Genomic DNA, 14,935 nt, shown 5'->3' with positions numbered 1-14,935 from the left:
AGTCACCTATCAGCACAACACATGGAAAGAGCCAGGCACGCGCAAAGCAACCCACAGCCAGGTGCCAGGGCAGCACTCAGCAGCAAACTGCTGCACCATCAGGCTACTGTCTAATGCCAGGACCCTCCAGTGAAACAAACTCCTCATCTTCACTGTGTCCCAGAAAATTAAGGTCTTTTATCCATCTCTCCACTAAGCAGGATGCCCGTGCAGACCAGTAACTGACCTCTGAAAGGCAACTGTTTTTTCTAGATTGCTCCAGGGGTTCTGCTTCCCCACTCGTCCAACACTAGGAATCCAGCCTCTGTCATTCTGCTCCAACCACCCTGCCATACCAACATAATTTTGTTCTGCAGACTTCCCTGCACTGAACAGCACAGTTAAGCCCTCCTTGCCCTACAATACCCGAGCATCCTTTGCTACCAGAGAGAGAATCCCAAGGTGGCTCAATTCCCCACACCTCTGTTCAGAGTAACAGATGGTCTCTGCAGAATAGATGGACCTTGTGCTCCAAAGCAGAAAGAGAAATAGGTAATATCCAGACATAGAAGGCGGCACTAATTCTGCACACCACACTATTCACAAGCCTGTCTCTGAAGGAGCCTGCTGTCAAGTCCACATTCTGACTACTCTGGAGAAGCTCATCTTTAGCTTGGATTAGCACTGTAATACAAGAAGAAACTTAACCTCTTGGTTCCTTTTATCTGCCCTTTCCATCTCTCACCAGCAATGTTCCTTAACATTTACAGTCCTCTTCCTAGCAGGCTATCATCTGCAGTAGCTCCAATTCTACTGTCTTCTAGCTACTATCCACTGCAGTTCCAGTCTCATTTCTAAGCTTGCTGACAGTTACAGCTTTACTGGAATGGCTCACTGAGGGCTGCAAGGCTTGAGCTCACACTGAGGCACATCCTGCATCAGCAATAGTCACATCTTCCAGGCAAACAGACATGAACACACAAAGGATCAGAAGGCTACAGTGGAAACCTTACAATTTACTTTGTTAACACAAAACTGAGGATTCCTCCATCCCTTCAAAAATACGAAAACAGGTATAACCTCTTTGCTCTTCACAGCGAGGGAGTGCAGCAACACTGACCGAGTGCAGCTGCACAGGCAGCATACAAGCTTGACTCTAGCTGTTTTTACCAGAGAGCATCTTTCTAAAATTCACTTGCACAGTAGCTATGTCCTCTGTGTTCTCTGAGAAAGGCAAAACCTTTACTACATGCTAGGAACAGATGTGATCTAGCACAGAATTGCGTAAGACGACTCTGTACAGGCCCAAAGAACTAACAGCCACTTGGCATGTAGCAAAACCGCAACACTACCCATTAGCATCATTTTGCCTCCAGTAACAAGAAAAAAGTCCACACCATGCAAAAAAGGTCCAAAAAGGACCACCACAAAAGGAAAAAAAAGCAACATTTGTAGGCACCTAACCATCTTCCTGATACTTCGCAAGTCCCTTGAGGCCTGACATAGCTAATACTCAGCTTTGGTTCTAGGGTGCACACAGCTTCTGCCTATTTGCTGTTGCAGCAGCTGAACATTCCCTGCAAAGAGGCAAAGGACTTGTGTTGCCTTTTCCGGCCTTATAAAGCCCTGCTTACTAGTGTTTAGGGTCAATGGTCTCCCTCAGTAGAAACATGGTGATTATGTTGCAGAGAATGTTTCTTATTTCGGCACTGTGTCATCTTTTCCTCTTAAAAGTAGCATTTCTTTAACCTTGCTTTTTATTCAGAAAGATAAACTTGTATGACAGAGAAAATACATTCCATAACACAATCACAGTCACATTTGTTTCTAATGCAACACTACATAAAGATTCACTGGCTATCATATCACATAGTCAATGTACTCCAAAAAACTCCAAACGTAATACCCACATGGAAAAAAAATATGCTACTACTGTCTTGTGCCACATATCTGATCACCACAGATGACTCGAAATTCTCACTCTGTGTGGCCCAACGTATACTCTGCATGCATACCCAACACAGGACACTGGCTCATCCTGCTTTAAGAGGCCACAACATCTCTTCACTAGCAGCACGAGAAGCAAAAGCAAGAGAGGCCCATCCAGTTGCCTTCCTGTGCTTATGGATAGAGGCAACCTTAGCCTCCACGTGTCTCAATCCAGACTACATGACAAGATGCTGCAGTAAGCCTGACCAAGACAACTAATCAGCGAGAGAGATAATGTAATAACTTCATTAGAAGGTCTTGTCCAGGATGGACAAACAAGCTACGTGAAGTTAAAAGCAGCACCTGTAGACTGCTGGTGCCAAGTATGATGGAAAAGGACCCCAAGGTTATTAAAGGACACTTTAACATTTAATGAGATCTTTTCATCCAGAGAAGGCATCTCAATTAAAAGAATATTCAGATCCATTCTGCTGCTGGCTACTTTGAAGCTCATTTTAAAATAAAAGGATGACAGCTCCAACTTGCATCTCAGTTCGGCCTGTACGTTAATGATCACAATTCAGATCTGAGTAATAGCATTATAGTGACTCTTGGATTAAAACTGAGTTTCAGGAGGATTATTGCTCATTCCTGCTTTTCCATACCAATTAACCTTGACTGTTAAGCAGAAACCCCTGTTCCCTACATGGGAACAATTCCAAGAGCTATCAAGAAAAAAGGATCAGGCTAGCTGTCGAACAGCAGCCCATGTAACAAGCCCTACTTAACACCTAACACATTTCCAAAGAAAAGTAAATCCCTAGACTCTACGGTCTTACATAGTTCTTGTTGAATGTAAATACCACTGGACATATCATGTGTCTGTCATACCCACTGCACCCTGCAGAAGTCTCTTAAAAGTAATCAGAATCACGCTTTTCTTACAGTCTGACTCCCTCCTTCCACAAAACAAAGATACCAGTCCCCCTAATTCAGACATACTCCATATCCTTAAGTATGCATTTTATTATCTACTCTCCTTGCTGTGTTAACAGTAGCTTAGCTTCCCCAGCCCTTTTATATGAGCCAGAACAGATCAGCATTGCCCAAGAAACACTAACATAACTAACACGTAACTGGAATAGAACGCAACAGCTGATTAACATCTAAACAGGAACAGCACAGGAAGCAAGGGACCCAAACCCAATCCCCAGAAGGAATGTTAATGGAGAATAAAAATACCCAGGGGAGATGCTGACCAGGAAATTAATGCTAGGTTTCCAACGCCTATAAAAGCACAGAACCACCTTTAATGGCTACATCTGAAATTGCACAAGAACCAGCTTGGCAAAAAGATCATTTGCCAAGTTACCTTTAGCACTGACAGCTACATTGGGGGCTAACGACAGCTTCTCATCCAGAAATGCTGACATAACAGAAGCCTGTTTAGTTTGTTCAGTGATTGTTAGCTTGATCTCTTTAGTTTGTTCAGTGATCCTTTCAACTCTCACAAGATAGTTTAGGCTACAAAATTCCAGAGCCTCGTCATCCTTGCACCTTGGGTTTTACATCCCTCCCCACTCTGTCTTCTTACCTTTGTTCTTTTAAGATCTTCCATGAGAAGACTTTCAGAACATGTTTCTCAGATATTTAAAGAGATGTATACCAGGCTGGTAGAAAACAACTCACGGAGATCAGAACTCTGAAAAGTTTCTGAAAAATAACTGTTTGGGCCCTGCCAGAAAAGGCAAATTTTGATACTTTAACTATATGTACTGGCAAAAAGCTGCCAGATCATGAGGGAAATTTGGGAGCCATGGCCTTAACCTTTAACACAAGCTAGGGAACGGCTACAGCAAGCAAACATTTGAAGAGAAGTGAAGGACAGATTTCTGTAGAAAATCAACATGTTGGAATTCCCTTCCCAGGCCTCTTGTCAGTCCCTGTGCTGTGCAGGAGGGGAAGAAAAGCAGGGGTGGGGGTGGCGGTGGTGGAAATAATCATACATTAGCTTCCTAGAACATAAAATCAAGAAGCATTTCATTAGGACAAAGTAGGAACAGCTTAAATTCTTCCGTCACTCTCAGCCCTTGTAAGTATTCCCTAAGTTTAATACAACCTCCAGCAATTATTATCAGCCGTCCTCGTTTCAGGCTTTGGTTTCAGAAATTCTGGGCAAACTACAGTCTCCAGCTCTTCAGTGCCAGGGACTGAATTTCACTGAGCCATCCCTCTAGCTGAGAATACAGCAATGCTAGAGAATGCTCTATTACTGCAACCTATATACTCGCCTCAATATGCTCTCCAAAACATCCCCTCTGTCTCCGAGTTGCAGTGATGCACAGATGGCTAACACACAATGTAGTATCTACACAGACGGACAATGGAGCAGACCCTGTTATTTGCATTATTTACGGAGGACAGATGGACAAGTTGTTGCAGTGACCCCGTCTACAGAGCACCTGCAATGTTGAGATGTTAAGTCCTGTCCTGATGCTTGCAGGTCCTGGCAAAAGCAAGTGTCAAGAAATGAAATGGCTGTTTACAGCAACCAGCTTTATTCTGACAATTATCACTACAACTACCACACTCTGCTTGCAGAGCAATTCAAATGCCAGTTTTGTTCCCATAGAGCCCTCACCTGCATGCAGAAAACACAAGATGTAATGACTAGATTTATCCTTTTCAACAGGAAAGAAAACATCTGCAGTACTTATGTAGTAACTTCTTCCTTGACCATGAGTTTTGTATGTGCTTGAAGTCACCATACATACTGAGGCACATACTGGGGGGAGACGCTGACCGGGAAACAGTATCAAAATTGGGTGAAATTTCCTTCAAGCTCTGCCTAGCTATAGAAAAGTCTAGCTCAAACCTGCTCAGCCATCTGAATCTTTTGAAACATTAAACATTTATGAAATTTTTGAGATGTTGCTTTTGCTGTGTACACAGCACGCTAACCAGGTCTGCAGGCAGACTGAGGAACCTGAAAATAGTATTTCAGGAGACTTAACATCTGTTCTAGGAGAAGAAAAAGGCTAATTTATAAGGAGCAGCAATCTACTTTAATTGAACACTATGGCTAAGAACGACCAATTTGTACAAAGGCTTGCAATGATCAGTTCGCCCATCCTCCACCAACATGCTCCACAACAGGCTCTTTCATTCCACAATCACATGGCTGCAGCCAAACATGACATACTGTTCAGCAAGTAATAAAAAGGATCAGCTTTTTCCCCAAGGTCTTGTCTATGTATATACACTGTACTAAATTAAATTGACTTCGAAAATAACGTAAAGCAGTATAATGCTCCTGGGTAAATGTTCTTAATTCAGTTTAAGAGCACTTTGCGTTGAATCAACTTAAGTTAAATAGATAGATACAAGACACAAACTAAATTAAGGATGCCTATACAAGAATGCTGCACTAATATAATCACAGCTGTTTCTAATCTGATTAATTTAAACCAGTACAACTTCCCTGCAATGGCAAAACCTTTAGCAATATTGAAGTTAACCCTTTTTTCCCCCTTTTCTACTTCCAAAGACTGTTTGTGTTTGTTTTTTCTTCAAAAAAACTCACAATGATGTCTCTCAGAATCAATATAAGCTAACCACACTATGCAAGGTGTATTAATGTCTTAAAGGTATTTACACTTTTATGACTTGAAAGTTTTACTACTTCTATGCCAACTAAAATCATAATAATGCTCAGACCAGTGGCATAACATTTTCTCTACCCTTCCCAAGCAAGAGGGTAAGTGTGATCACAAGTATTTGTGCTGTACCCTGCTTTTCATACACCCACGCAGCTTTTGCTTGCTGATGTCCAACATACCTGGAGCAGTTCAGACACCAGGAAGGCAAAGTTCCCCAGTTGCTCATTCCTAAGGGTACAGCTCACCTTGATCAGCTTATCTGATCAAACTGGAGTGTGGAGTTAGAGCACGTTATCTAACTGCCCCCAGGCATGGTCTTACTACTGCCCCTCTTCCACCACAATATGAAGTTCTCTTGCTAACTGTGGGGTAAGCACATACACAAACAAGTCTGAGGTCACAGACCTAACATGCTACAAACCCACACTTTAAAATCACCTCTCATCTCCTCAGTTCCCAGAGCACTTCCACTTGAAATATATTTATCAAAATTTAATTCCAAGCAATTCCAAAATTACTGGGTTTTTTCCCCGTTCCTCATTCAAACCTATCTGAACTGTTCCCCCTGAATATGAAGACTTAATTTATCTTCACTCTTTCGGTACTCTTACTTCCACCTCTACCCGCTTCTCTAACTGGATATCTTTGAGCTCACTCCAACTTTCCCATATCTACTCCAGCAACGCAACCATCACCCTCTCCTCACTGCCACCTTCTACTGCCATCTCAGTACAAGTTTTCTGTGTTCAGCACAGAAAGACAATAGTGAGAATTTTCTCAGAACCCCCTGCAGAAAACTAAATCCCTCATTGGCCTTCAGAAACTGAATTGTGCCACAACTCCAAACAACATGATGAGCTGACACTTCTGCCAAGTACCAGCAGCAGCCATTAAATCAACCAGAATTGTAAGTCCACTTATTATTTTTTCGAAAGAGCTATTTTGAAGTCCTGATCACATGGCAACATGGACTGTAGGTACACACAAGAGTTCAGTTGCTAAGGGAACCACACTTTCACATTTTCTATTTTACAAGATTTAAATTTCAACTCTCAATGGGCTGCAGGCACATTTTCACAATAAACTGTTTAGTCGTGAGTCTCAGATTCACACTGGCAGCTTCTAGCAATTATAAGGTTACGTGGCCCCACACCAACTCTAGGATTCATGCTCACTATAAATACATGCAATGAGGAAGGCAGGAACAATTTCCGTTCCATAAGAAATTGAGGCACTAGGAGAAGAAACAGCTTTGTGCACTGTTTTTGCATGAAATTCCATGTTAAACAGCCTCAGCTGTCATAAGAAAGGAACTGCAGGAAAATTCAGCAAGACACAGCCTTATTTCTTGCACCTAACACAAGAGGGATCTGGAATAGAAAAGAGAAGGAAAGTGTGCATGAGCTAAACACCTACCTGACACCAATAGAGTTGAATAGCCTGCAATTCTTTGTAAGTACAAATAAAGCAGCAACCCTGATCCAGTAGTAGGAGAACAGTATTTGTACTATACTCAGTTCTCTCTGCTGCTGGGGTTTAATCCCAGCAAGAACTGTTTTGGTTTAATTAGCTTTTCCCTAGCAGATGGTCAGATGTGAGAGGCAGAGAATGGTACAGGCTTAACTGTTGGGTGATTGTGCAGCTGCATCTGTAGCTGAATAGTTAAGCATGTCCAGGAGTCCAGCTGTAGTTTGCACGACACAGTCCGTCTCTGCCATTAGCCAAATGTCAGCTTCCTCTTTCTCCAGATCAGAGGCACTACCCAAAGGCAGGCAAACAACTAACATGCAGTCTCACCACCATCCCCTTTCTCAGACAAAACCTGCAAACCTTAACCAACTGAAAGTCCCTCTTTCTTTGGTGACAGAAGCACATTCAGAAGCATTGCCATGGAAACTTGAGCCATCCTCTGTGCTATTCATCAGAGAAGATCTTCTAGCACAGAAATATTTTTTGATCTCTACAGCACTGAATACAGACAGCAGTCAGTATAATTAAGTAAAATTACAGACTCCAGCATTGTGTGACGATAGCAGCAGGTCATTCTTCAACCAAGCCACCTGATCCTTGCTTCATCTACAATGAGCAATAGCTTGTTATCAGCTGGCAGGGAAAAGCAGGGTAACATTAAGAGAAACAGAAGTGACATTAAAGGAGTAAACCTATACAGCCAAAGGGAGAAAAGAGAAAGGGGTTCACAGCCTTTTCCCAAAGCTGATCACATCCTGCCACTTTTCCCTTCCCAGAGGTTACAAATGATATTGCTACTAACTTATTTGCAAAGCCACAGACACCCCCGCTAACCCCAGTCACAGCCACTGCCTACTCTGGAGACCGCACCAAGTATACCCCACTGACTTCCACGCTGCCTCTGCATTCTGGGACTGAGTGCACACCTACACACTGACAGTAGCCGTCTCAACAGGCCATGAAAGCAGAAAGCTTTCAAAAACATGCTTTGGGCCTAGCAGATTCAGAGCTTGAGCCAAGGGCAGGAACAGGCACAAAACTTGTCTCAACTCTGTAAACAATAGAGCAGCATGGTCCATGAAGCAGAACGTAACCCTGAAGCATCTTCTCTCTTTTTTGTGGTGTTGCCCTATAGTTAATCTGCCTCAGTTTGCCTCATTTGTTGGGTTTTTTTGAGGGTTATTTTTTTAAGGTTTTTTTTAAATTATTATCTTAGTCTTCAGCACCATTGAACTGGTGAGAGATTTTATTCTGAGAGTTCAGTCACAGAAATACAACACTTTAATCCAGCTTAGGAAAAACAAACAGATCCTCCCACCCGTCTTTCACTGGTGACCTGTATAAAGCACGCAACTGGCTACGGCTCTTCTCTCCTCATTCACCTGGGCTCCAGTCAGTCCTTTTAACAGCAGGATACTAACCACAGCAGACAGGACCCCCACCCCCTGCCATACAGGCTGCACATGAGGAGGCTGCCTGTCACCAGCAGTCACAGGCTGCACTGCTTATCCTTCTGTATATGTTGTATTGTACCTCCTAGGTTCACCTTCCTCCCTTGGGGTGGATTACCACAGATGCCCCACCTGAGATCAAGCAGGGTTGCTTCAGCTCTTCCCTCAGACACAACCCCTGCTTGGGGCAGAGTCAGAGCTCCCGATCAACCATCTCCTTCCACATTTGTTATCACTGCTAGCACCAGTGTTGTTCTTCAGCTGGAGTTAATAAAGAGCATAAATAGTCTCAAGGGGCAATTGCAGCAAAGACCCAGCACTTTAGTTTCACCACAAGGTCAGCTTGTCCAGACTAGCATTACATCCCCTGCCCATCATTGCTCTTGTAAAACTGAAATGCCTGGTCTTTACCACCTTTATCCTTTGGGATAGCATAAGCCTGTTAATTATTCTGAGGTTAAGGAAAAACATCTCTGTTTTAGCAGTGAAGACAAGCTCTTCACCTCTACAGGGCTCCTCCCTGTAGACCCACCTGTAAGTAAGCTCTATGCAGATCTTCTGAGAGCAAGCTGGGAATGAGAGATAGTCAAGCCACAAAGGGGCTCTAACTGAGAGCAGAGGATGATCAGCCCCAGATATTCTAAAGAAAACAAGCCATCATGTTCCAGGGTTGTTTTTTTGGGTTTGGTTTGGTTGGTTGGTTTGTTTTTTTTTCTTGGGGGGGGGTGGGGGGGGGTGGGGGTGGCACCGGGAAGAGGGGAGTAGTTGGTCAAGTGTCTGACTAAACAACTCAAAAAGCTAGCAGCTCACCACTCATCTAAGGACAAAGACCATGGTCTAATGCCAGTGTATAGCCAGGCAGATGTTACAAAGATAAGGTGTTTGTTCAGTGCCGACAGCAAACTGTTCGTGTTTTCAGCTTCCTGCAGCTGCATGAGCTCAGCTCTACAGAGTCTGTGACTCTGGACTAAGGAATGTCTCAACTGGAGAAACACATCTGCTGCTGGCTCCAGGTGCCCCAGGATGAGACCAGTTCCCAACTTCACTGTCCATAGCCCTGCTTTCTGCTCCCTATCCCACCAGGGGGAGATCTAGCTGCTCGGTGAGGGTTACTGCTTTAGCCAGAGTAGCAGAAGTGTTTGGGACTGGACACAGAAGCACAGAGATCTGGATTCCTACAGGGTCCTGAAGCCCAGCAGGGAAGCCAAAACAAGAAACTAGTCACTTTCTCTCCACAACGTATTAAAACGCACTGACAGGAAAGAAAAAGGTCAAGACTCAGCCCTCCTTCCTCCTTAGCCAATGTCACATCAGTTTCATTCCCACCCCCTTACTCCCTATCTGTCAATCAGAAAATGACAGCAGAAACCCTAAGCAAGACCTTCATTTTTGCAGTCATAGCCTAAATTGCATGACAAAGCTGAAACACTCAATACACACTTAAATGTTCTATAAATAACATTCCACATAACCTGTTTTTAGACTTATATTTTGCTACACCTCGTGTTGCCACAGGACATATTATTTAGTTTGGCACTGCAGAACAGAAGAAGAAAAATGAAGATTCAGGCAAAACACTTTCTAATCAAGACACAAGCTCTAAAATCAGGTATGGCACCGGTTTGAAATACAACGTAACAGTTTACATGAAATCAAGAGACCCCAATGAGAATAATTTCCAAACATTTTACAATGTTCAGAGTCTTTTGCAACAAGTAACATTCCCCTAATCAGCTATCCTTGAGATCCTGCTTTGAGAAGTGATACATCCTTCTCCAGAGGGGGTGGCGTGGACCAGTATAGTAACAGTAGCTCTGCAGTTACTGACTCAGAGACTGTGGCAACAGCTAAAAAGTAAAAACTATGCCATAAAGCCAGAGCACTTCTGAGAGCCAGTTCTTTCACGCCTGCTACTGTCTAAGGATGGCAGTAGGGAGGTCTTCCGCAGAACACTAACTTCAGCATGGAAATGCCTGGCAGGCCACAGAATTTCAGGCTACTAGAAATTGCCAGAAGGGGAATGGCAAGTCCCAAAGATCAAAGCAAACTGGATAATGAAGTGAACAGCCCAGGGCTTACCCAGGACACTAAAAAAGCTCAGCAGTTCTTTCCACAAGCCTGGCCTGTGGGCTGCCCATACTGACACTGCCAAAAGGGACCACATTTCCCTGTGCCAGGCAAATGAAAGACTTACATAAAGAGGACAAGGAAGGCCAGCATGACAGACGCATACAAAACTAGCAACCATTTCTCACAGACATCACATCAAGGATCCCAAAATAATCCATCTGCATCCTGATCTGCCATCCTTCAGCAAGCTTCCTGTCCCCACCTCTTGAGGTACCAGCCACAAAAAGGAAGCTTTTCCAGAAGCTTAAGGACATTCACCCACTGACTGGGGGAAACACTCCTGCCTGGGTTAAATCCCAGAGCCATTCCATCTCCAAGCAGACTTCTCATGCAAGGTTGGTACTGAGCACAGCTTGATGGCATGAGCCACTCCATTATCTACTGATTGCCAAGAGCACATAGGCTGCAGAGGGGATGAGCCAACCTTAATTGGCCTTATTGGTGTAAATTAAACCCTGCAACACACCCAAGCAAACAGCCAGTTCCTTCGGAGGAGCAAGCATGAGTTATTTTGCTGCAGCTATATAGGAAACATTGCTGCTAGGACATGCCCCTGGAGTGACTGTGCCGCTCAGCTCTCCCGCTGCATTCCTGGGGTTGTTTAGCATGGACTCAGCTCCAGCCTTTCCACAAGCAAAAAGTCTGAACCCTGAATGCCATCTGCAAATACAGCCAGACTCCACCTCCTGCATGCCTGCAGGCCACCAGGTGTGGCCAGGAATGGCACAAGCTACACACTAAACACACCTTTGATGTGGAGCTGAAAGCATGTAGCCAGGGGGCATGAACAGCACGCCGCCCGCCGCCGTGCTGACTCCCAGTGCAGGAATGTGGCTGCAACCACAGGCCAAGGAAGGCAAACACATTGCATTCCTCACCAGGCAGGGAACAAAAACAAGCAGCAAGCCCACACACCCACCACACTGACACCCGCCACGCTCCCCATGCGTGCCAGCCCTGCCACTGCCAGGACCCCAACAACAGCTTCAGCCTCAAACTCATTTATGGGGGAGTCCTTGAGTTCTCCAGGCAACTTCTCAAGCCATGGGGCAAAAGAAAAAGAGCAAGGCAGGAGAGTTATCAGCTGGGCATGCAAGCCGCAGGGAGAAGAGCCACCACCAGAGCTGGGAAGTAGCCACTTTCCAGGACAGGAACAGCTCTGTGTAGCAGCCTGGGAGAGGAATTTCCTTGACTTTTCCTATAAGATGAGAGGTAAACATAACAGAGACTTGTTGAGCTGAGGGGGCAGAGCTGAATAAGAAGCTGACTTTGGGTATTAGGGGTGCTTGGAAAGATCCAGGCCTTTCTCCAACCCCAGGAAACCACTCTACCTTAAGCCAAGCAGCTTCTCCAAGGTGCAGGCACTTGCTCATTACCCAAAAATCCTTTTGTAAACACTGACCCCACTGCCCACAGAAATAGACCTGATCTTCATTGTATGTAATATTCTCCCCCTACAGCACTAATATCTGATCACTTACATGATCAAGAAGAGAGACTCGATGTACAAAAACCCAAGACATCAGGCAATCTCTCACCTCAGAATCTCACTATTTTAGTCACCAGCTTTATGCTCTAGACAGAAAAAAACACTATTCACTTCACACAAACTAAACACTTCATGCCACCTCCTTCCTGCAAAACCCAAAGCTTTCCAAAAAATTCATGGTCCCCAAACATGAATTTGTTCTGAAGGCAAAAAGATGAGGATGCATCAGGAGGTGAAGCTGTCAGCAGCATTCTCAAGTCCATGAAAGGACTTTTAACATTGTTACCCCGCCACGTTCTGAATCTGCACTTACTTTATGTAATACAACTAAGTATCAACCCACTCCTAAAAATCCACTGCCCAGTGCTAAGGGCCAACTGTGAGACTTAATAGCCAGTGTTCCCTCAGTGCCAAGCAGGAAAGCCAACACTGTCACGAGCACTATCGCAAGAATATATCCCACTTGAATCTACACCAATATCCCAAAGGCTACCAAAAAAAGAGCTTCTATCTGCTGTGCTTTGCAGAGTAAGTTCTGAACTTCAGCAAAGCACAGGAATGTCACAAAGGAGCAGAATTTCATAAGGTAGAAATGACAGAAACCATTTAACACAGATATACTAGAACACATATTCCCTTCTACTTTCCAAAAAGCAAAGAGCACACACACAGAGGGAGCCCTCAAAACAATGTCAGCAAATTCAAAAAGCACCAACAAAGGGCCAAAATGCTGTAATCTCTGGAGAACCTGGAAGGGGAAAGGTCAGTGTAGCCACCACCAGTTCCAGAAACATGCCGATGCATCTAGCAAGCTGCCGGAGCAGGGATGGTTCATAAGGCTGTGGTCCAGCTGGTCCGCATGTGCATTTGAAGGCCCTCACTGAGGAGAATGGTCTGGTATTAGGTAACAAGAACAGACCAGCTGAGATCCAGTACACTTTCCCATGACCATTAAAAATCAAGACCTCAAGCTACCTATTTCCTTCTAAGCCAGTAAGGTAAGCTGCTGCAGTAGCTCCAGTACCTGAAAGAAAGAGGCATGAAAGGCCAGATTTACCAATAGATTTATATCCAAAGATATAAATAGAAGCCTGGCAGGATTTACAAAAGCACCCAAACAGATTAGGTGTCTAAATCACTACATGCAGGAGAAAGGGCTTCTCCACTTATAACCGCTCCATACCTCTCCAACCCCAGCCACCACAAGAAAAGCCATTTCAGAGAGGATGGAAGCCCCTGCCGCTCTACAGGTCACCAAGGGCCATCCCTGTACAATCCACTTTGATGGTAGCAGCACCCAAACTCCCACAAGACTCAACAGTACAACCTGCAATGGCTACAGCTCTTGCAGAATGTAGGTCTACCCGTTTCCTGGAATAGGAGCTGCCTGTTCAGCTTCTCCTTTCCCTTCCCCCACTACATCTTTATTTTTTCATAGACTTAATACTGTTTCAAGGTACAACCCTCATCCTGCCACCGGTGGGTGGGTGAGTGGGGGAAAGGGGCCCTTTATAATTGTAGTGTTGCAATCTGCCAGCCCGTCCAGGCAGCCTGTTCCCGCCTGCACTGTATTAAATACCTTATAACTGATTACACCCCCATGGGGCATGATTAGCAGTCTTCAGAGAACAAAGTCTACTTTCATAAGAATAAGAACAGACACGTACTGCTAACCTACTACACAGCTGGGCAGGTGAGGAAACAGGGAAAAAAGGAGGGTGTGTGGAGGGGGGAGAGTTAACTGTACTGCTAACTCTGTTCTTTTCCTTCCCTCCCTATCCCTGCATGTCTGAGTTGAGATTTCCACTGTCCCAAATTGTTCCCTTCAGACATAACCCAGAAGATTCAGGTAATGTAAGCTCATAAACAAACTGCTGCCTGCAGAAATCAGGCAAAGTCCTAACCTGGAGAGGTAAAGCCTTGAGGCAAGCAGATTGAGCTTTGCTCTGGGTGACAGCAATTTCTTCACACCAGTTCCCAGGAAAAAGGAAGGGTGAATTCCAACAGCAGCATCAATAAAAGGAGAAGGAGGGAAAGCTCGAAATATGATCACATACCCACGCCCCTCTCTAACCTCCGTATATGTATCTGGAAAGTCTATATTAGTAACAGCAAAACATCTAATTCAATCTGGAGGTTAACAGCTCAACAGAACCAGGTGATTCTTTTTTTCTTGTGGGGAGAGAGGAGGCAGCAAACAGGAGGAAAGCCCTTTCCATCTGAGATAGTTAATAGGGATCCCCAAACATACACAGTCCACGTGCATTGCCGCAACAAAGAACCAGCCTGATGGAAACTTAGCCAATCTGACATGAAATGACCTACAACTCATTAGCAGGTGCCTTCCAAATCACAAATGCCCACACAAACAGCCACAAATATATCTGGTGCTATCTGGCCTCCATCTCAGCAAAGCAAAAAGAATCAAACAAACTGTACAGCCTTTTACCAAAAGGAGTAAGAAAAATGGAGGCAACTCCTAAGCTCAAACAAGTCTAGGATAATCCCTTCCAGCTACTCTCCCCAAATATATGACAGAGGAGAGCAGAGAAGGAAGCTCCAGGAAAATAGTCTTATTTCAGAGGAACACCTGTGTGGCAGCTTCAACAAAATAGTAGGAAGCCTTCTAACTCTGTCATTTTGGAAACAAGTCACCTGCTTTACCCAGAGCCCCCTGGCTTTGTCCTTGGCCCCATTGATGGATGCCCATGGTACAAACTAGAAGCACTTGTGTTCAGCTGATGCCTCTAGAAGGGGGCACCTTGCTGACACATTCCACCCAGATTCTTACCCAACACACCTGAGAAAGGATTTGTTGATGGAGACAC

This window comes from Falco punctatus (genome assembly GCF_963210335.1).
Source record: "Falco punctatus genome assembly, chromosome: 12".
NCBI lineage: Eukaryota > Metazoa > Chordata > Aves > Falconiformes > Falconidae > Falco > Falco punctatus.
Note: the sequence above shows the minus strand (reverse complement) of the source record.